Source organism: Pseudophryne corroboree, chromosome 1, assembly GCF_028390025.1.
Source record: "Pseudophryne corroboree isolate aPseCor3 chromosome 1, aPseCor3.hap2, whole genome shotgun sequence".
Classification (NCBI taxonomy): domain Eukaryota; kingdom Metazoa; phylum Chordata; class Amphibia; order Anura; family Myobatrachidae; genus Pseudophryne; species Pseudophryne corroboree.
Genome location: NC_086444.1, coordinates 223229680 through 223252142, shown reverse-complemented (window position 1 = coordinate 223252142; position 22463 = coordinate 223229680). Strand labels below are relative to the sequence as shown.

The 22463-nt window shown below is 44.7% G+C and overlaps 1 protein-coding gene across 3 annotated transcripts in view; it reads left to right on the top strand.

Moving 5' to 3' along the window:
• Nucleotides 1-22463, top strand: part of FBXL17 (F-box and leucine rich repeat protein 17) — a 1047892-nt gene that overhangs the window by 537850 nt on the left and 487579 nt on the right. The gene's annotated exons all lie outside the window — the stretch shown is intronic.

Sequence of the window (22463 nt, the reverse complement as noted above, 5' to 3'; positions counted from 1 at the left end):
CACGGCAGCCTTAAAAGCTCCTGCGGATTGTAGGCAGGAAAATACATTGAAATCCATTTATGTCACCACGCGTACGCTTCTCAGTCCAGCCATTGCATCTGCGTGGGTGAGTAGTGCTATCGAAAAATGGGCAGATAACTTGTCATCTGAAATAGATACCCTGGATAAGGATAGCATTCTTTTGACACTGGCTAATATCAGGGACGCTGCAGTCTACCTAAAGGAAACTGCGAGGGATATTGGCCTCTTGGGATCAAGGGTCAATGCCATGGCAGTCTCAGCTAGGAGAGCATTGTGGATTCATCAATGGGATGCTGATGCTGACTCTAAGAAAGCTATGGCTTCTCTGCCGTATAAAGGTGGTGTATTGTTTGGTGACGGCCTCGCTGACTTGGTAACTACGGCTACCGCGGGTAAGTCATAATTTTTACCTTATGTGCCTGCACCACAAAAGAAAGCACTGCACTATCAGATGCTGTCCTTTCGGCCCAGTAAATACAGAAATGGCCGAGGGTTTTCCTTCCTTGCTACTAGAGGAAAGGGAAGGGGTAAACATTCTCCGGCCGTGGCCGGTTCCCAGGAGCAGAAGTCCTCCCCGGCTTCTGCCAAATCCACCGCATGACGCTGGGGCTCCTCTGCGGGAGTCCGCACTGGTGGGGGCACATCTCAGGCTCTTCAGTCAGTTCTGGGCTCGTTCGGCCCTGGACCCATGTGATAATGCTGATTTAGATTACCTTATAACTTTACAATAATGGGTAAGAGACACAGTACGCAATTGGCGTATGGGGTACCGTAAGGGTACGTATTTAGCGTAGCATACGCTAGGCCGTGATCGAGACGCACATGCGGCACGCTCGCTCACAGCTTAATGCGTGGTGTCGAGCACGCTATAGGCGAGCGACAACCGTAATGCTACGCTATCAGCGTAGCGGACGCTCGAGACCACGAGGAGATCACGAGCGGCGCGGACGCTCACAAGATGACAAATCAGTAAACCTTGAATGTAACACACAGAATGGATATTCTTATACTGTAAACCTTGTACTGAAACACTGTAGCGATACAACGCTGCTTAACCTTGTTAACACTAAAGCTGTTTGAGCGATCGAGACGCTCCTATTACTCTCTGCAATGTAATGAACACACGATACCGTGCTAAGGATCCAACACCTTTACTAACAAGCTTTTAGTTATATCGAAAAGGGGTAAAACAGTTACAAGTCATACACTACATACTAACATATAATTCTAACAGAATATCTAGACAGAAATATACAATAACGTTACAATCTTAAACTAAACAGAGAGAGAGAATGTGGCCAATACAAACAAAGAGCGAGATAATCACAGAGAATTACTTACACACACACTGGGAACGATCGCAGCGCAGCCTAGTACCAGTCCCGAGTTTGTCAATATGAAAACCGTTTGTGGAGAGAGTGGGGGAGCTGTTCAGGCTGGCTGATCTTATATACACTGGGTACAGTATACTACAAAGGGACCTACAATCTCATTGTTCATTGGACACAGGAATGTCTCCTCGCATCATATCAAAAGGTCATAGGTTAGTTTGAACAGGTGGGCTGTGACTATTTTAAACAGCTCAGGTGGGTGGGAATCTCCGGATTCCCGCCGCATGGATAATGAACTGCAAATATAGAATATGTCCAGAAACTACTAATGGCCATAACTACACGCAGGAGCGATTAATCTTTACCTAACCAACACCGGATTGTTGCTATTAAAATACTCTTCAGTTAGGTACCAGACACAGCTGTTCAACCTTAATCAGACCCTTTGTACCACGCAAAGAGGGATTCCCAAGTCCGTGAAAAATTCACATTAAACAAACTTACAGTTGTTACTAAAGGGAACATTACCTATAAAACATGCTATATGGATTTATTATCTAGCGATTGTGTCGCTCGCTAGACGCACACAAACTCTACCATAAATGCACATACCACGCGCTCGAGCGCATGGCCGAGGCGCCATCACGCGGCTGCGTGTATCCGCACGCACGGGAGAGAATGTGCACGTGCAGCAGGCACGCGCATGAGGTGAATATATGGCAACGTGTAGCGTGATATTTTTCTGACTTTGACACATGGGTTTTAGAATTAGTGTCCCAGGGGTACAGACTGGAGTTTCAAGGCGTTCCCCCTCACCAATTTTTCAAATCGGCCTTTCCAGCTTCTCTTCCGGACAGGGAGGGGGTATGCGCAGCAATACAAAAATTGTGTCACAATCAAGTCATTGTCAAGGTTCCCCCGTCACAACAGGGAGAAGGCTTTTATTCGAGCCTGTTCGTGGTCCCGAAGCCAGACGGCTCAGTCAGACCTATCCTGAACCTCAAATCCCTCAATTTCTACCTAAAAAAATTAAAATTCAAGATGGAATCTCTCCGGGCAGTGATCTCCAGTCTGGAGGAAGGGAATTTCATGGTGTCGGTCGACATAAAGGATGCCTACTTACACGTCCCCATATATCCTCCGCATCGGGCTTACCTGAGGTTTGCAGTTCAGGATTGTCATTACCAATTTCAGACGTTACCGTTTGGTCTGTCCACGGCTCCGAGGGTTTTCACCAAAGTAATGGCCGAAATGATGGTTCTCCTGCGCAAGCAAGGAGTCACAATTATCCTGTACTTGGACGATCTCCTGATAAAGGCGGGACCAATTACTGCAGAACATTACGCTCTCCCTGACAATGCCGCAGAAACATTGTTGGCTCCTAAACTTGCCAAAATCACAGTTGGTTCCGACGAGACGGCTGTCGTTTTTGGGAATGATTCTGGACGCAGAATTGCAGAGTTTTTCTTCCAGTGGAAAAGTCTCTGGAAATTCAGAACCTGGTCAAACAAATTCTGAAACCAGCAAGAGTATCGATCCATCAATGCACTCGGTTGCTGGGGAAGATGGTGGCGGCCTACGAGGCCATTCAGTTTGGCAGGTTCCATGCCAGAGTGTTTCAGTGGGACCTGTTGGACAAGTGGTCCGGGTCCCATCTGCACATGCACAGAAGGATAATCTTGTCTTCCAAAACCAGAATCTCACTCCTGTGGTGGCTGCACGGTTCTCACCTCCTAGAGGGACGCAGGTTCGGGATCCTGGTCTGGATCCTAATGACCACGGATGCGAGTCTCCAAGGCTGGGGAGCAGTCACGCAGGGGGAAAGCTTCCAGGGAAGATGGTCAAGCCAGGAAATTTGTCTACACATAAACGTTCTGGAGTTAAGGGCCATTTACAACAGGCCTTCTACAGGCGGAACATCTTCGCAATCGGTCCATCTTGATTCAGTCGGACAACATAACAGCAGTAGCGTACATAACCGCCAGGGCGGAACAAAGAGCAGAGCGGCAATGGCAGAGTCCACAAAGGTTCTCCGCTGGGCGGAAAGGCATACAAGCGCTCTGTCAGCGATCTTCATTCCAGGAGTGGATAACTGGGAAGCAGACTTCCTCAGCAGACACGATCTCCATCCAGGAGAGTGGGGTCTTCATCAAGAGGTCTTTGCAGAAGTGACAAGTCTTTGGGGAATCCCTAAAATAGACAAAATGGCATCTCGCTTCAACAAGAAACTTCAGAGATATTGTTCCAGGTTGAGAGACCCTCAAGCAATTGCAGTGGACGCCCTAGTGACACCATGGGTGTTTCAGTCGGTGTATGTGTTTCCTCCGCTTCCACTCGTTCCAAAAGTGTGAAAGATCATAAGAAGAACAAAGGTTCAAGCGATCCTCATTGTTCCAGACTGGCCAAGGAGCGTTTGGTATCCAGATCTTCAGGAATTAATCATAGGAGATCCCTGGCATCTTCCTCTGAGGGAGGATCTGTTACAGCAGGGGCCGTGCATGTTCCAAGACTTACCGCGACTTCGTTTGATGGCTTGGCGGTTGAACACCGGATCTTAGCCCGTAAGGGTATTCCCAAAGAAGTCATCCCCACTCTTCTTCAGGCCAGAAAAGGAGTAACGTCTAAACATTACCACTGTATTTGGAGAAAATACGTGTCTTGGTGTGAATCCAAGAATGCTCCTACGGAAGAATTTCAGTTAGGACGGTTTCTCCATTTTCTACAAGCTGGTGTGGATGCGGGCCTAAAGTTGGGCTCAATTAAAGTACAAATTTCAGCCTTATCCGTTTTCTTCCAAAAACAATTGGCCTCCCTTCCAGAAGTTCAGACTTTTGTGAAAGGCGTGTTGCACATCCAACCTCCCTTTGTGCCCCCAGTGGCACCGTGGGATCTTAACGTGCTGTTGCAATTCCTTCAGTCTCATTGGTTTGAACCTTTACAGAAGGTAGAGTTGAAATTCCTCACTTGGAAAGTGGTCATGCTGTTGGCCTTGGCATCCGCAAGGCGGGTGTCCGAATTAGCGGCCTTGTCTCACAAGAGCCCTTATTTGATCTTCCATGAAGATAGAGCAGAGTTGAGGTCTTGTCAGCAATTTCTGCCTAAAGTGGTTTTGTCGTTCCACTTGAACCAACCTATTGTGGTACCAGTGGCTACTGACGCCTTGCTGGAATCGAAGTTTCTCGATGTGGTCAGAGCTTTGAAAATTTAGGTCGCCAGAACGGCTCAGTTTAGGAAAACGGAGGCTCTGTTTGTCATGTAAGCTCACAACAAGATTGGGGCTCCTGCTTCCAAGCAGACTATTGCACTCTGGATCTGTCATACGATTCAGCAGGCTCATTCTACGGCTGGATTGCAGTTACCGAAATCGGTGAAGGCCCATTCTACCAGAAAGGTGGGCTCGTCCTGGGCGGCTGCCTGGGGGGTCTCGGCTCAAACACCTTTGCGAAGTTCTACAAGTTTGATACCCTGGCTGATGAGGACCTCATGTTTGGTCAATCGGTGCTGCAGAGTCATCCTCACTCTCCCGCCCGTTCTAGAGCTTTGGTATAACCCCATGGTTCTTGATGTGACCCCAGCATCCTCTAGGACGTATGAGAAAATAGGATTTTAATACCTACCGGTAAATCCTTTTCTCTTAGTCCGTAGAGGATGCTTGGCGCCCGTCCCAGTGCGTACTGTTTCTGCAGTTTTTTGTTACGTTTCAACACATGTTGTGTTAAGTTTTTAGTCCGCCTGTTGCTGACGTTATTCATGCCGTTGACTTGCATTATGTTGAATGCCATGTTGTACGGCGTGCTTGAGGTGTGAGCTGGTATGTATCTCACCTTAGTCTAACAATAAATCTTTTTCCTCTAAATATCCGTCTCCCTGGGCACAGTTCCTATAACTGGAGTCTGGAGGAGGGGCATAGAGGGAGGAGCCAGTTCACACCCTTTGAAAGTCTTAAAGTGCCCATGTCTCCTGCGTATCCCATCTATACCCCAAGGTTCTTGATGTGACCCCAGCATCCTCTACGGCCTAAGAGAAAAGGATTTACCGGTAGGTATTAAAATCCTATTATTTAATAATTTAGTTAATAAAACCCATTTTCTTGAAAGTTAAATTGTCCTTTAAGAAATATTTTGTAGCGTGTTATCTCAAAATCGTCTAAATACTATTAATGTTTAGAGCTCAAAACAGGTTTAAAAAGTTATAGAGAATAAGTGTATAGAATAAAATGTGTTGAGGCTTATAGAATAATACGCAAAATGTTTGTTTTGCATTTTAAGTCAAATATTGACGTTTTCTCTGTGTTTTTGTACATGGAGCAATATATCTGCTTAATCTATGCATACATCCCAAGCCTTGTCTGTATGAAATATACATGGAACTAGGCATCAATACTTACAGGTAATTTGCATCTGCAGCAAGCTGTCAAATTTGTGCTAAAAGGCATGATTTTGATTTCAGCAATTTTAATATGAAAAGCAGACGTTAACAAGAGAGATTGAAATGAATAAATAAAGTAGGACTAAAAGGAATATAAAACATTTATTTATTTATTACAATGTAGACTGATATAAACTAAGTAGAGAAGTAACTTGTTTATATGAAATGATCCATCTTAAAATTGTTCTTATTTTAACCATGTACCATTGTTCTTATTTTAAAACCATGATGAAATTGTTTGCTTGTGATTTTTCTGCTTAGACTGTGTTAAATTGCAGGATAACACGTCTTAAGACAGGGGTGAGCAATTATTTCAGCTGAGGGGCCACTTGACATTTCCTGTCAGTATCCGAGGGCCACATACAAAATAGCAGCTCGCCCCACTTGCCAAAAATATAGGGACGTGGCTTCATGTGGAAGGGGTGTGGGCAAAAAATAATACAGATTCATATTAGGCTGCACAATAGTCTCCATTATTCAAATTGCGCCACACAGTAGCACCACTTACGCACATTACACCAGGTAGAGCCCCTTTTACACACATTACGGCAGGTAGAGAGCCTTTTTACACATTAACATTTTATTTAGGATAATTATTGTGCAGCAAGCAAATTATCCAGTGTCTTATGGCCCCTGGGAGAAAGGGGTGGTATTCATGTGACCGCCGGTCAGCTGACCGACAGTCACATGACCTCCTCCACGAGCCCGACGGCTCACCTTCCCGATGGTCGGCATGCCGACCAACAGGGACTATTTCCACTCGTGGGTGTCCACGACACCCATAGAGTGGAAATAGAACCCGTGGCGACCGCAGGTCGCCACCGAGCCCGCAGCGTGGCGAGCGCAGCGAGCCCGCAAGGGGCTTGCTGCACTCGCCCCTCCCCGCCGGGATCCCGGCGTCAGTATGCTGCCGGGATCCCGGCGTCGGTAAGCTGACCGGCGGTCAGGAGACCGCAGGTCAGCCATACTACACCCGGGAGAAAGGTGTGACACAGTGACAGAACACGGTGGGGGTGTCACAGTGACAGAACACGGTGGGGGTGACACAGTGACAGAACACGGTGGGGGTGACACAGTGACAGAACACGGTGGGGGTGACACAGTGACAGAACACGGGGGGTGTGACACAGTGACAGAACACGGGGGGTGTGACACAGTGACAGAACACGGGGGGGGGGTGACACAGTGACAGAACACGGGGGGGGGTGACATGGTGACAGAACACGGGGGGTGTGACATAGTGACAGAACACGGGGGGGGGGGTGACAGTGACAGAACACGGGGGGTGACAGTGACAGAACACGGGGGGGGTGACATAGTGACAGAACATGGGGGTGACATGGTGACAGAACACGGGAGGGGTTGGTACAGCGAGAGCTAAAGATCTCTCACCTAAAAACATTCTGACGCCACTGCCCACACACACAAATATACGCACACTATCACACACACACACTTTCTTTCACTTTTCCCATTAACTTACTGATCTGGCTGGCAGTGGCAGGAAGGATGGATCTGTAGCAGTCTGGCTCTTGTCCCATGTAGCTCCGCCCCCTGAGGTCCCGTGTAGCCCCGCTCCCTCATTGGCACGTAGCCCCGCCCCTTTTCGGCTTAACACAGCCGTTGTCACTGGGGACTCTGGAGGAGGCTGCTACAACGCAGCAGCAGGAGCAGCAGAAGAGAGAGGCGCTGCTGGCAGCTTGGAGGTACTGCAGTGCAGAGCAATGACAAGCAGCTCAGCCGGTCGGGCCGCTTGTCATTGCTCGCTGGTGGGAGGCAGTGGGCCGGGCAGGATCGGTTTGCGGGCCGCATCCGGCCCGCGGGCCATATTTTGCCCACCCCTATCTTAAGAGGACAATAAAATAGGAGGATTCTAAAATGTGAGTCATCACCATTTCAAATCACCCAGAAAAATTTTATTATGACACCCACCGACTCAGATTTTCATGAATCTTTATACACTTGATACTACTACATAGTTACAAACCCTTGACATTTTTTTTTTTGTCTCTAGGTCTTATAGTTTTTTAGATATAGGGAGTTTAAAGTTTCAAAAACTTACTCGGAGATGCTACTCCTGATGCTCCATTACCATCAATCGAGAAGCTACCACCTGAGATGCTTCCCTATGGCAATACTGTGATTGCATGTTCATGAAATAGGACATTTATATTTGCCTAAATAAAATCAAAGTGTACAGGAATACTGGTAATAATATTCCTAAAGTACAAGTTTCAATTTATTTCCTATTTTATTGTCCGTTAAGAATAATTTTAGTAATGCGTAACAGTACATGTCATCACTAATTTCTTTTGTTTCTTGTTATCTTTTAAACAAAATTATTTATCCAAGAATACATTTATAAAAATTCTATTATTTTTTGGCTTATGCATTAATGAAATGTAATTCTTAAAAGTCCTTAATTTAGTATGAATTATCCAATATTAAATTAGCTGTGAAAATTGTTGTCAAAACTGCTTTTTTGCACCTATTCAATTTCAAAATCGCAAAAACAGGATTTGCACGAAAATTCTTGCTGTGAAAAGTGTACGTGAAAATAGAGAAATCATCCTGTACTCTGAAAAATGACAAACTAACATAAAATTAAATATAGAAGAGTTTTGTATGTCATATTAAATAGATTTGGGGTACTTACATTTATATGCATTTTTTTAATGGAAATTCTAAAAGCATTTTTTCCCCCCCGCAAAATTAGTACTCTCATTAAATTTGGGGTAAATTAAATGGGTATAAAATATATATTTTAGTCATTTTATAGGACTTACACCAGCAAACCTAAAAACACTTGTCCCACTCATAAAGTACCCCAATATACCTGTCCCATACTTTGAACCCAAAATTCCATCACTTTGCACTTTTTCACACCAAAAAATTTAATTATTGGCCAATTAAAAAAATAATAATAAACTTTAAAGTGCGTAATTAGTCATTGGGGGTGGGGGTGTCTATGTCCAAGGGGTTCTGAACCAAATCTCATCATTTTTACCTTAAAATAGGGATTTTCCTCAACATTGCAACTGCTCAGAGTAAAAGTGAAAATTGCGATAAAATTGTCGCTGATAAATTATTGCAGCTAATTGTATAGGTGTGTTTTGTGGTTTGCAGTAAAAACTCGTTATCGCAACTAATTGAATACCCCACAATGTGTAATAAGAAATTTGCACAAATATACTGTATATAGAAATTTACAAATTAAAATGCTCCCCTGGTAGGCAAAATTATACCTAATGGTAACTTTCGTTTATAAATAGAGAAATTTAATTACACATTAAAATACTCATACAGGCAATGAAATCCCATTATTTCTCTTACGTCCTAGAGGATGTTGGGGTCCACATTAGTACCAAGGGGTATAGACTGGTCCCTTGGGAACCATGGGCACTTTTAGAGTTTAATAGTGTGGGCTGGCTCCTCCCTCTATGCCCCTCCTACCAGACTCAGTTTAGAAAATATGCCCGGTGAAGCCGGTCACAGGTAGGGGAGCTCCTAGAGCTTTTCTAGTTTTCTTATTTTTTTAAGAGCATGTTAGGTACAGTGAGGCTGCTGGTAACAGCCTTCCTGCTTCGTGGGACTTGTGGGCCTTACACACTGGCAGATAAAACAGAACAATATGAACAAACTCGTTCATATCGTTCTGTGTGTAGGCACCAACGATTAACGATGCGCGGCCCCGCGCTCGTTAATTGTTGGTGCCCCATCGCTTATGCATGTAGGTCAATATGGACAAGATTGTCCATATTAGCGTGCAGTGCTATGGAGCCGGTTGAAGAAACTTCACTCCCCCTGTCACCCCCCCCCCCACACCGTCGGGTCGCCTGTCGGCCGTATACACCGTCGGGCAGGTCGGCGGCAGATCGGTATGTGTGTAGGGCCCATTGGGGGGGGGTAGGATCCAACCCTTGAGGTTAATGGCCCCTATCTCCGCTGACAGGACACTGAGCTCCTGAGGGTGTTGATCGCAAGCCCCCGAGGCGACCGCTCGCTCCCGCAACACTGCCGCTACCCCATAACAGAGCCAGAAGATGCGGTGGTGAGTATGACGCCGGCACCCTGGTAAGCGGGGCGCCGGCAGGAAGGGTGGGAGCGCAGCGCTTATGCTGCGCTCCGGAGGGCTCAGAGGTACTGTTGTGCGGCTCTATGAGGGGCGTCCTGGGCCAGCGCAATACCCGAACACTGGTCATCAGAGCTAACAGGGGCTAATCCCACTGTTAGCAACAAAACACCTCAGGCCAGTATAAAATAACAGGAGCGGGAAGACTCGCCATTACAGGGGGCAGGGCTTCTTCTCAGAGCGGATCCAGCACTCACCAGCGCCATTTTCTCCCTGCAGATCACACACACAGACACTGACAGGGAGCGCTGCCCTCCACGTCACTCCAGTTATCCTCTGCGGTACCAGGGTGTTATGGAAGGGGGAGGAGAGTGTTATTCACTGTTTAATCTGTTAAGGTTACTCAATCAGCGCCAGGCATTTATTTATAATAACTGCCTACTGGGGTGCTGTGTGTGCTGGCTCCTTATACTCTGTGTCTCTCTGAAGGTACCGGGGGAAACTGTGTCTGACATTTTCCTGTGTGTGTATGTTATATATATCACATTACCATGTCTAGGTATTCTGTATCTTGTGCTGCAGAGTGTGTGTCCTCTCCAGAGGAGTCTATTCCATGTACTCAGGAATGCAATGTACTGTCTCAGCCTTCTGAATTCGAACCTCATGGGTGTCTTCTCTTAAGGGAATGATATCCCAGATTTCATCTAGGATAGCTCATAACTTAGACTGAAACACAGGTTTTGAAAAGATCTGTAGAGGTTTTGTTGTATTCTGCTTCCGCTACCTCTTCCAACACCCCTGATATATATCCTAAGAAACGTGCTCTTGTCCAAATAATGCAAATCGACAGGGATACTGACTTTGATACAGGAGACGGTGAGGGGGATATCCTGGGGGGGGGGGGGGTGAGGCATCCCTTGCTAAGGGGGTGCAACTCATGATTGAAGCTATTAGGGACATTTTACACATTACTGATAAGGTACCTGAGGCTTACATTACGGACACTAAATAATCCTCCCTTACATTTCCTGCATCTAAGAAATTAAATGCATTATTTGAAAAATCCTGGGAAAACCCAGAGAAAAAATTCCAGGTACCTAAAAGGGTTCTCATTGCTTTTCCTGAGGAGGATAGGAAAAAGTGGGAAAACCCGCTGGCAGTAGACACTTTTGTTTCTAGACTGTCTAAGAAAGTAGTTTTGCCTGTTCCTGGGTCCACCGCTTTGAAAAAAAACTGGGTGACTGCAAGATTGAGACTACTCTCAAATCTTTATACACAGCAAATTGCGTAGCTTTGAGACCCACTATTACTTGTGCATGGATTTCTAAGGCCATAGTAAAGTGGTCAGGCACTTTTCTAGAGGAGTTAGATTCTATGTATAGAAGTGACATTGAATTGTTTTTACGTCACATACAGGATTTTGCAGGTTTCATGGTGGAAGCCATGAAAGACCTGGGATTTCTGAATGTGAGAGCTACTTCCATGGCTGTCTCAGCACGCAGAGGACTCTGGCAGCGCCAATGGTCTGCGGATGCAGAATCCAAGAAGGTGTGGAGAACCTACCCTTCACAGGTCAGGCTCTGTTTGGGGAATTGTTAGATGCATGGATCTCCACGGCAACTGTGGGTAAGTCAGCTTTACTTCCCTCTGCTACACCACCAACTAGGAAATCATATCCTACGTCTGCAATGCAGTCCTTTCGGACCGCTAAAGTTAAAAAGTCCTAATCCCCCTCGACTTTCTGGAGGTGGTCGGGGGAATTACAGAAAACCTACACCCACAAGTTCCCAGGAACAGAAACCTGGTTCTGCTTCCTCAAAATCCTCGGCATGACAGTGGACCTCCCAGCCTGGAAATCGGAGAGGTGGGAGCAAGACTCAGAAATTTCAGTCATGTCTGGGCGTCCTCATGCCTGGATCCCTGGGTACAGGATATTGTTACCCAGGAGTACAGACTGTAGTTTCAAGAACTCCCACCTCACAGATTCTTCATATCAGGCTTGCCAGCTTCGCTGACAGAAAGTGCTATCCTACAGGAAGCCATTCAAAAATTACTAAGTTCAAATGTAATTGTTCCAGTTCCACCTCACCTACTACACAAAGGTTATTATTCAAACCTCCAAATACAAGATGGAGTCTCTGAGAGTGAAGATCTCAGGTCTGGAGGAGGGGGAATTCTTGGTATCCCTGAATATCAAGGATGCGTACCTTCATATTCCGATCTGGCAGCCTCACCAGGCTTATCTCAGATTTGCGCTGCTGGACTGTCACTATCCGTTCCAGGCGCTGCCGTTTAGCCTCTCCACAGCACCAAGAGTGTTCACCAAGGCAATGTCGGAGATAATGCTACTCCTTCGCAAGAAGGGTGTGAACATAATTCCTTACCTGTACGATCTGCTGATAAAAGCGTCTTTCAGGGAGAAGCTGTTGCAGAGCATTGCTCTCTCAACTCAACTACTCAAGGATCATGGTAGGACCCTGAAACTTCCAATGTTGCATCTGGAGCCGACAAGGAGACTGTCCTTCCTGGTATAATCCTCGACACGGAAGTACAGAGGGTGTTTCTGCTGGGGGAGAAAGCGTTTGTGATACAGACAAAGGTCTGGGATATCCTGAAGCCAGCCCGGGTATCGGTTCATCAGTGCATTCGCCTTCTGGGAAGATGGTTGCCTCCTACGAGGCTCTATAGTACGGAAGATTTCATGCACGGTCTTTCCAGCTGGATCTCCTGAACAAATGGTCGGGATCTCATCTTCACATGCACCAGAGGATAAGTCTGTCACCGAAAGCCAGAATATTGCTCCTCTTGTGGCTGCAAACTTCTCACCTACAGATGGGTCCATGTTTATCTTGACCTTTAATAGGATTAACTGAGACTGGGTAGTCAGACTTAATCCCCTGCTGTATTGACTTAATCCCCTGCTGTATTGTTCTCTGTATTGTATTGCAGCTGAGAACAATAGATGAAGGGTTTGTTAATAAACCATGTTGTGCCTAGGCTCAGCAAACTAGCCAAGATAACCGTGGACCCATCTGTACTAGAGTGCCGCAGGTTTGGGATTCAGAATTGGATCCTCCTAAACATGGATGCAAGTCTCAAAGGTTGGGGAGCAGTCACCCAGGGGGAAAACTACCAAGGAAGGTGGTCAAGTCTGGAATCCATCCTTCCGGTAACCATTCTGGAACTAAGGGCCGTGTACAATGGTCTTCTACAAGCGGCACATCTTCTAAAAGTTCAGGCCATTCAGGTTCAGTCGGACAATGTAATGGCAGTGGCCTACATAAACCGACAAGGCGGAACGCAGATCTGCAATGTCAGAAGTAACAAGAATCATCCTCTGGGCGGAAAAGCACGCGGTGGCGCTGTCAGGAATCTTCATCCCAGAAGTGGACAACTGGGAAGCGGACTTTCCCAGCAGACACGATCTCCATCCGGGACAATGGGGCCTCCACTCAGAGGTGTTTGCAGAGGTGACAAGTATTTGGGGCATACCTCAAATAGACACAGCCTCACGCCTCAACAAGAAGCTTTGGAGGTATTGTTGCAGGTCGAGGGATGCACAGGCAGTGGCGGTGGACACCCTGGTAACTCCGTGGGGGTTCAAGTCAGTGTATGTGTTCTTTCCACTTCCACTCATCCCAAGGATTCTCAAAAGAACAAGAGTTCAGGCGGTCCTCATTGCTCCGGACTGGTCAAGAAGGGCTTGGTACGTGGATCTTCTGGAGTTACTGCTGGAAGATCCGAGGCCTCTTCCTCTACGAGAGAACCTTCTGCAACAGGGGCCGTTTGCTTATCGAGACTTAACACGGCTACGTTTGACGGCATGGAGGTTGAACGCCATATCTTAGCTCGGAAGGGCATTCTGAACAAAGTTATTCCTACCCTGATACAGGCTAGGAAAGGAGTAACGTCAAAACATTACCATCGGATTTGGAAAAAGTACGTGTTTTGGTGCGAATCCAAGAGGTTTCCTAAGGTGGAGTTTTAACTTGGACGGTTTCTCCTCTTCCTGCAAGCAGGGGTGGATGTGGGCCTGCGCCTGGTCTCCATAAAAGTTCAGATTTCGGCCTTGTCCATTTTCTTCCAGAAACAATTAGCTGCCCTCCCTGAGGTTCAGACTTTCTTGAAAGGGTTTCTGCACACCCATCCCCCTTGGGACCTTAACGGATTGGTTCGAGCGTTTGCAGGAGTTTGAAGTCAAGTTTCTTACTTGGAATACTGTCACACTGTTGGCATTGGCGTCTGCTAGACGTATGTTGGAATTGGGGCCATTGTCCTACAAGAGCCCCTACTTGATTTTTCATGAAGATAAAGCTGAGCTCAGGACGCGTCAGCAATTTCTTCCGAAGGTTGTGTCGGCTTTTCATATCAACCAACCTATTGTGGTGCCAGTGGCTACTGACTCCTCAATTATGTCAAAATCCTTGGATGTTGTGAGGGCTTTGAAGATTTATGTGAAGAGAACTTCTCTTCACCAAAAGTCGGACACTCTTGGTTCTTTATGATCCCAACAAGGTTGGGTGGCCTGCTTGTACGCAGGCGATTTCTCGCTGGATCAGGTTTACTATCCAACATGCTTATTCTATGGCAGGATTGCCTTGTCCGGAATCCGTTAGGGCCCACTCTACTCGTAAAGTGGGTTCTTCCTGGGCAGCTGCCCGGTGTGTCTTGGCTTTACAACTTTGCCGAGCAGCAACTTTGTCAGGTTTGGACACTTTTGCTAAGTTCTACAAGTTCGATACTTTGGCTTCTGAGGACCTAAAGTTTGGTCAATCGGTTCTGCAGGAGCCTCCACGCTCTCCCTCCTATACTGGGAGATTTGGTACATCCCCATTTTTACTAATGTGGACCCCAGCATCCTCTAGGACGTAGGGAAAATAGGATTTTAATTACCTACCGGTAAATCCTTTTCTCGTAGTCCATAGAGGATGCTGGGCCCAGTGCTTCGTTTTCCTGAAGTTGTTACTTGGTTCAGTAATGCCTTGTTCCTTGGTTAAGTACTGCACTGTTACTTGGTTAAGTAATGTTGTTCAGCCATTGCTAACTTGATTAAAGCTGGTTAGCTTGGTTTTCTGTTGTAATGTGTGAGCTGGTGTGAATCTCACCACTATCTGTGTATTTCCTTTTCCCAAAGTATGTCCATCTCCTCGGGCACAGTTTCTAGACTGAGTCTAGTAGGAGGAGCATAGAGGGAGGAGCTATCCCACACTATTAAACTCTTAAGTGCCCATGGCTCCCAAGGGACCCGTCTATACCCCATGGTGGACCCCAGCATCCTCTATGGACTACGAGAAAAGGATTTACCAGTAGGTAATTAAAATCCTATTTTTTCTTTCATAGCCTTTTAAAGTACACTTTAAGGTTCAATTAAAACAAAAAAGGAACATAACTCCTCTGCCTTAGGTTGATAATGCTTATTGAACCCACTTTTTTTTTGTACTAAATAAAGTATGAAGTAAAGAAATGTATAATGGCTCTGAGTCAGGCAATTTGATAAAACATATATTTTCTGGATCTCCATATTTTTATTGACAAAAGTTTGAAATTTTAAAGTGATATGTGGATTAGGGACTGAGATAAGAATTTTTTTTTCCACATACACCTCACATAGAAATGGAGCATCAGGAGTAGCATTTCCGAGCTATTTTTCAAAACTTTCCATCCCTATATCCCAAAAACTATAAGGCCTAGAATAGGATTTGTAGCTATGTGGTAGTATCAAGTGTACAAACTATCATGAAAATCTGAGTCTGTGGATGTCATGGCCTGGTTGAACTGACATGGAATGACTAATTTGCTATCTGTTCCACTAGTGTCTGACTCCAGATACAGATGTGTCCTCACACATCTTTGCTGCGGGAGGCTGCTTACTGCATATGCATTGTGGCATAGCACAGCCTCCCGCAGCCAGAATGTTTCTATTGTGTGCTGATATCAGTAGGAGCTCCCCGCTACTGCTGCCACTCCTGTAGGTATCAGGAGCACAAACTCAATTCATGATGTGCTGGCTCCTTGTGTTAGCGGGAAGCGGTAGCACTGCTGATAATGGTTGGATACTGTAGTTTGGCAAGACAGTGATCCAAAACATACATCAATATCAACCATCAGGTGCTTACATATAAGAATCTCAGGGGTTTTAGAATGGCTTTCACAGTCCTCAGAATTAAATCCAAAGGGAGGTCTCTTATATGTATTGTGTGTAAGAACTGCTAAAAATGTTTTTGTTTTTTCTAATTTTCACATTCTTCGTCTTTTCAATAAATGTTAATTTATAATACTAAGCAACAGCCCTGGTCAGCTGTTTTTTTATGTTTTTTTTCAAAGGTCATCAAAACATCTTGTTCTAACGCTAGAATGTGCTGATCATACAGTTCACGTCTTCCACAGTGGCTGTTTATGCCAAGCATGAGACACTTCTTGCCAGGAGTGTAGCCAGAACTTTGTGTGCCCCATAGCAACAGTATGAAGGGGCCCCTATATGCCGCAGTTAATTAATGCCCCATAATAGTGTCCTAGTTCATTTTGTGAACCATACTAATGCCTTAGTTAACGTTATGCCCTATAGTAGTTCCCTAATTTGTTATGAACCATGGTAGTGCACTACTTCACGTTATGTTGCACTGTAAGGTTGCTAGTACACAGTGTGTAACACAGTACCACCCCCTCCCCCCCCCCCCCCCCCCCCCCAATTCATATTATGACATGGGGCAAGATGTAATCACGCCAGTGATTGCCGGCACTGCGAGATGCTGGCTGATCACGGACATTTTTTTTTTAAAAAGGGAAAATCACTTGCCAGGCAAAACCATGTCTTGTAAGTGATTACCCTTTTAAAAAAAAGTCAGAGATTGGCCAGCATCTCACAGCTCCAGTGATCTTGGGCGTCATTACATCCAGCCCATAGTGTCCCCAGTTCATTTTATGCCACATTACAGTGCCCCCAGTTCATATTATGCTACACTATAGTGCTTCCACTGTATATTATGCCACACTGTAGTGCCTCCACTGCATATTATGCCTCATTACAGTGCCATCAGTTCATATTATGCCAAAGTATAGAGCCTCCACTTCATATTGTGACACATTACAGTGCCCCCCACCAGTTCATATGTTATGCCACACTATAGTGCCTTCACTGCATATTGTGCCACATTACAGTGCTCCAGTTCATATTATGTAATATTATAATGCCCTCCAGTTCATTTTATACCACATTACAATGAGTAGGTCCAGGGGCAAACCTAGATATATTGCAGGCTCTAAGGCAAAAGTTTGTAATACCCCCTATGTAACAAACAATGGTGCAAAATGTATATAACATGTCACTGTGACATGGAAGGTGGGCCCCACTCAGCTCTGGGCCCCATAGCAGCTGCACTCCCGGCACCTATGGTAGCTACGCACTTGCTTCTTGCTGTGTGCTGCCCTGGGGCTTTGCCATTTCGTATGATGTGCTCAGTTGCCCCAGCACAGTGCAAACATTCTATTTTCAGCACGTCAGGCTGTTTCTTCAGCATGTCTTGGTTAATGCAGTAGCTTATGCTACCAGGATTAGTGAGAAACTCACAGATAACGATTATAGTGCCCTGGCACATCATGGAGAAGTAGGTATATGATTGGTAGCAGAGATGCTACTGGTGGGTATATTTGTTGTAGTAGTTCATGCTCCTTTTTTATCCTTTATTATTTCTTATTCGTTAAAACATGTACAGTATGCTATAAAGGTAACTATACATTATCCCTACAATAAGTGTTAATACCTAATAGAAATCAGCGCAGAGTTCCATAAAGGTTTTTTTTTCATCTGTCAAACCTGAGTCTCCCGGGATCTCTTGTCAAGTAAGCTGTTGTACCCCTTAGTAAATGTCATTTCTCCTAGTGTTCTAAGTGATTCCCTTGTTCCTTGTGGTCACTTAAAGTACATTTATACTGTCTGTATGTCTTGTTCTAACATTATTCCTTTCTAACAGTCTTGTATAACATTTTTTTCCATTGGTGGTTTATATATTTTACACTAAGTCCCAGGCACAATTACGAATTAAAATTATTGACAAGTTATTTTAAATTACACTTTTTAATAAATTAGGAAAGTGTATTTGGTTGTTTTCTAAATGGAAAGGTTATTGCTCTTATTATTTTAGAATTTAAATCTGCCTGTGAAGAAATGTATTAATTATTTGTGGCAGTGAACTGTTAGGTAGGATGTCTCTCTCTTCTCTTGGTACATGAGAGCTGCAAATTACTTTTCAACCCGTCACAATCATTTTGTTTAACAGTTTTCCTGAACAATGTCAATTTCCATCTTGGCTGCAGTTCTTTCGTTATGATGCATATGATTTGGAGGTGATTGTTCGGTTTGGCCTGGATTTCTCCCAGAGTTACAAATCCTTTGATTTTCTTATTTTACAGCTTGCTGTGCATTAATAATTATGATAAATAGTTGAAAGTCTACTTTATAAACATTACTTTGTCTGATGCTTGGACTGGATAGGATGGATTGTTGGGTAGAAGGGGGGGCACCTTAAACTGAGTGTAATATTATACTTTATAACTCTGTAAATAAATAATGAATACTGCTGTATAAGTGCTTCTGACTCCCAGAGCTTTTCTGTTACAAAACAAATGTATAAGGAAGATTCTGTGATGATATGTGTGTGTAAATATACCTCCCAACTGGTATGTTTTTTGGGACTGTCCCTCTGTCCCACCCGCGGGCACTAGTGTCCCGCGGTGTGTGTGTGTGTGGGGGGGTGCGGTTGGGACGCTCCTGTCACACTCTGCCCTGCTTAGCTGAGCAGCGGCCAATAGACGCTGTGCTGTCTATTCATAGGAGACTGGGGGCATGCCAGCACCTAACATAGCGCTGGTCATGCCCCCATAGTGATGGAAAATGGGGGCATGGGTCCCATCAGCTGCATTCCTGTGAAGCCACACTCCATTCCCAACAAGCCACACACCCTTTTCGAACGGGTGCGGCTGTACCGCGCGAAAGGGTGTTGCATTAGGATTACTAGAAGTTGGAAGGTATATGTGTGTGTGTGTGTTTGTGTGTGTGTATATATACTCTCTCACATCTTGACAAAGGGGTTAGACACCCCGAAATGTTGATGCCTCATGCTGTGAATTTTTAATACACATTATTCAGCCACAAGACCCTGAGTGCCGCAGTCTTTTCTTCAAGTTGTGTATATGTATATATATATATATATATATATATATATATATATATATATATAATATGTATACGTATGTGTGTGTGTATAAATATTGGGACATCGACACAATTCTCATATTTTGGGCTCTATACACCACCACAATGGATTTGAAATGAAACAAACAAGATGTGCTTTAACTGCAGACTTTTCGCTTTAATTTGAGGGTATTCACATCCAGATCAGGTGAACGATGTAGGAATTACAACTGTTTCTCTATGTGCCTCCCACTTTTTAAGGGACCAAAAGTAATGGGTCAAACTAAACAATCCTAAATCAAACTTTCACTTTTTAATACTTTGTTGCAAATCCTTTGCAGTCAATTACAGCCTGAAATCTGGACCGCATAGACATCACCAGACGCTGGGTTTCATCCCTGGTGATGCTCTGCCAGGCCTCTACTGCAAATGTCTTTAGTTCCTGCTTGTTTTTAGGGCATTTTCCCTTCAGTTTTGTCTTCATCAAGTGAAATGCATGCTCAATTGGATTCAGGTCAGGTGATTGACTTGGCCATTGCATAACATTCCACTTATTTGCCTTAAAAAACTCTTTGGCTGCTGTCATAGTATGCTTCGGGTCATTGTCCATCTGCACTGTGAAGCGCCGTCCAATGAGTTCTGAAGCATTTGACTGAATATGAGCAGATAATATTGCCCGAAACACTTCAGAACTCATCCTGCTGCTTTTGTCAGCATTCACATTATCAATACATACAAGGGAACCAGTTCCATTGGCAGCCATACATGCCCACGCCATGACACTACCACCACCATGCTTCACTGATGAGGTGGTATGTTTTGGATCATGAGCAGTTCCTTTCCTTCTCCATACTCTTCTCTTCCCATCACTCTGGTACAAGTTGATCTTTGTCTCATCTGTCCATAGGATGTTGTTCCAGAACTGTAAAGGCTTTTTTAGATGTTGTTTGGCAAACTCTAATCTGGACTTCCTGTTTTTGTGGCTCACCATGGTTTACATCTTGTGGTGAACCCTTTATATTCACTCTTGTGAAGTCTTCTCTTGATTGTTGACTTTGACACACATACACCTACCTCCTGGAGAGTGTTCTTGATCTGGGCAACTGTTTTGAAGGGGTTTTTCTTCACCAGGGAAATAATTATTCTGTCATCCACCACAGTTGTTTTCCGTGGTCTTCCGGGTCTTTTGGTGTTGTTGAGCTCTCCGGTGCGTTCTTTCTTTTTTCAGAATGTTCCAAACATTTGATTTGGCCACACCTAATGTTTTTGCTATCTCTCTGATGGGTTTGTTTTGATTTTTCAGCCTAATGATTGCTTGCTTCACTGATAGTGGCAGCTCTTTGGATCTCATATTGAGAGTCGACAGCAACAGATTCCAAATGCAAACGTCACACATGTAATCTACTCCAGACCTTTTACCTGCTTAATTGATAATGAAATAACGAAGGAATAGCCCACTCTTGTCCATGAAATTGATTTTGAGTTGATTGTCCCATCACTTTTGGTCCCTTACAAAGTGGAAGGCATAGATAGAAACCATTCCTACACCGTTCACCTAATTTGGATGTAAATACCCTCAAATTAATGCAGAAACTCTACAGTTAAAGCACATCTTGTTTGTTTAATTTCAAATCCATTGTGGTGGTGTATAGAGCCCAAAATATGAGAATTGTGTCGATGTCCCAATATTTATGGACCAGACTGTGTATGTGTGTGTATATAATATATATATATATATATATATATTATACACACACACACACACACACACACACACACACGTTCACACACACACACGTTCACACACACACACGTTCACACACACACACACGTTCACACACACACACACACACACACACACACACACGTTCACACACACACGTTCATATACACACACGTTCACACACACGTTCACACACACACACACACACACACACACACACACACACACACACACACACACATATCCTCAGGTGACTGCTGTCCCTGTCTTGTCTGTCTGCCCATTCTAAGCTGCTCTCCGCCCTCCCCTTTCTGCTCTCCACTCCTTCTTATCACATTACCAGTACTTACCCTCCTCCATTCCTGGTCCTCTTCTCTCCTCCTGGCACATGTCACACATAATGTGCACAGTAAAAGCTGTGCCATGAGCAGTGCAAGTTAGCACAGCTGCACATAGGTGGTCATTCCGAGTTGATCGCAACAGCAATTTTGTTAGCAGTTGGGCAAAACCATGTGCACTGCAGGGGGGGCAGATACAACATTTGCAGAGAGAGTTAGATTTGGGTGGGGTGTGTTCAAACTGGAATCTAGATTGCAGTGTAAGAATAAAGCAGCCAGTATTTACCCTGCGCAGAAACAAAATAACCCATCCAAATCTAACTCTCTCTGCACATGTTATATCTGCCCCCCCTGCAGTACACATGGTTTTGCCCAATTGCTAACAAACTTTCTGCTGCGATCAACTCAGAATTACCCCCATAGTTGTGATTAGGACATTGCGCAAACGTGAGTGATGACCTAAGTTAGATCCAGCTCCATATAATAATGTTCTGCTTACTGCTGTTCCAAGACGTTTTTCTTCATGCCCGCCTGCTCTTCCTTGTCCTGATGGATTTTGTGAGTGTTTTACAAATTTGTATTTGTATTATTTCACATTGAGAGTGCTTTATATGTGTATGTGCTATTTTTCAGCAGGAACTCAGATCCTGAACACCTCTCTCTCTCTCTCTCTCTCTCTCTCTCTCTCTCTCTCTCTCTCTCTCTCTCTCTCTCTATATATATATATATATATATATATATATGTGTATGTATGTATATATAGATAGATAATTCAGCACTCATCATAGCAAGCTCACTTATCCTCACAACATCAATAAATTAATGATGGGCATTTAGTTAGTGAATTGGCCAATGCACGGAAGCCTGCAAACCGATCGCCAAGGTACCCCACCTACTTGCAGGTCCTACACTATCACAGGTTGAGTGTCCCATATCCGGGACCAGGATCATTACAGATATGGGATTTTTTTCCAGATTTTGGAATACCGGTCGGTGGCGGGTTCATTGGGTTGGTCAGTGGCGTGCTGGTGGTAGGCGATGGGTCCAGGAAGGGCTAGCGGTGAGGAAATGGCTGACATGAGTGACATCATGATGTTGGGTCACTTCATCATGTCACTACAGGGCCGAAATATTCAGGTTTTCAGGTCTTCAGATATGGGAGACCCGACCTGTATAGTTTAAGGGTTGGGTGGACCTGTCTTTTTTTTTTTTATGAAATAATATACAAGACAAATATGACCAGAGATGTAAGTTTTAGCATCAATCTATTTTACATAGTTTTGTAGGTGGAGAGATGTATTGGGTGTTTATAGAGTTCTAATTTCCACTTCACGTGTAAGCAACACCTTCAAGGATGAAA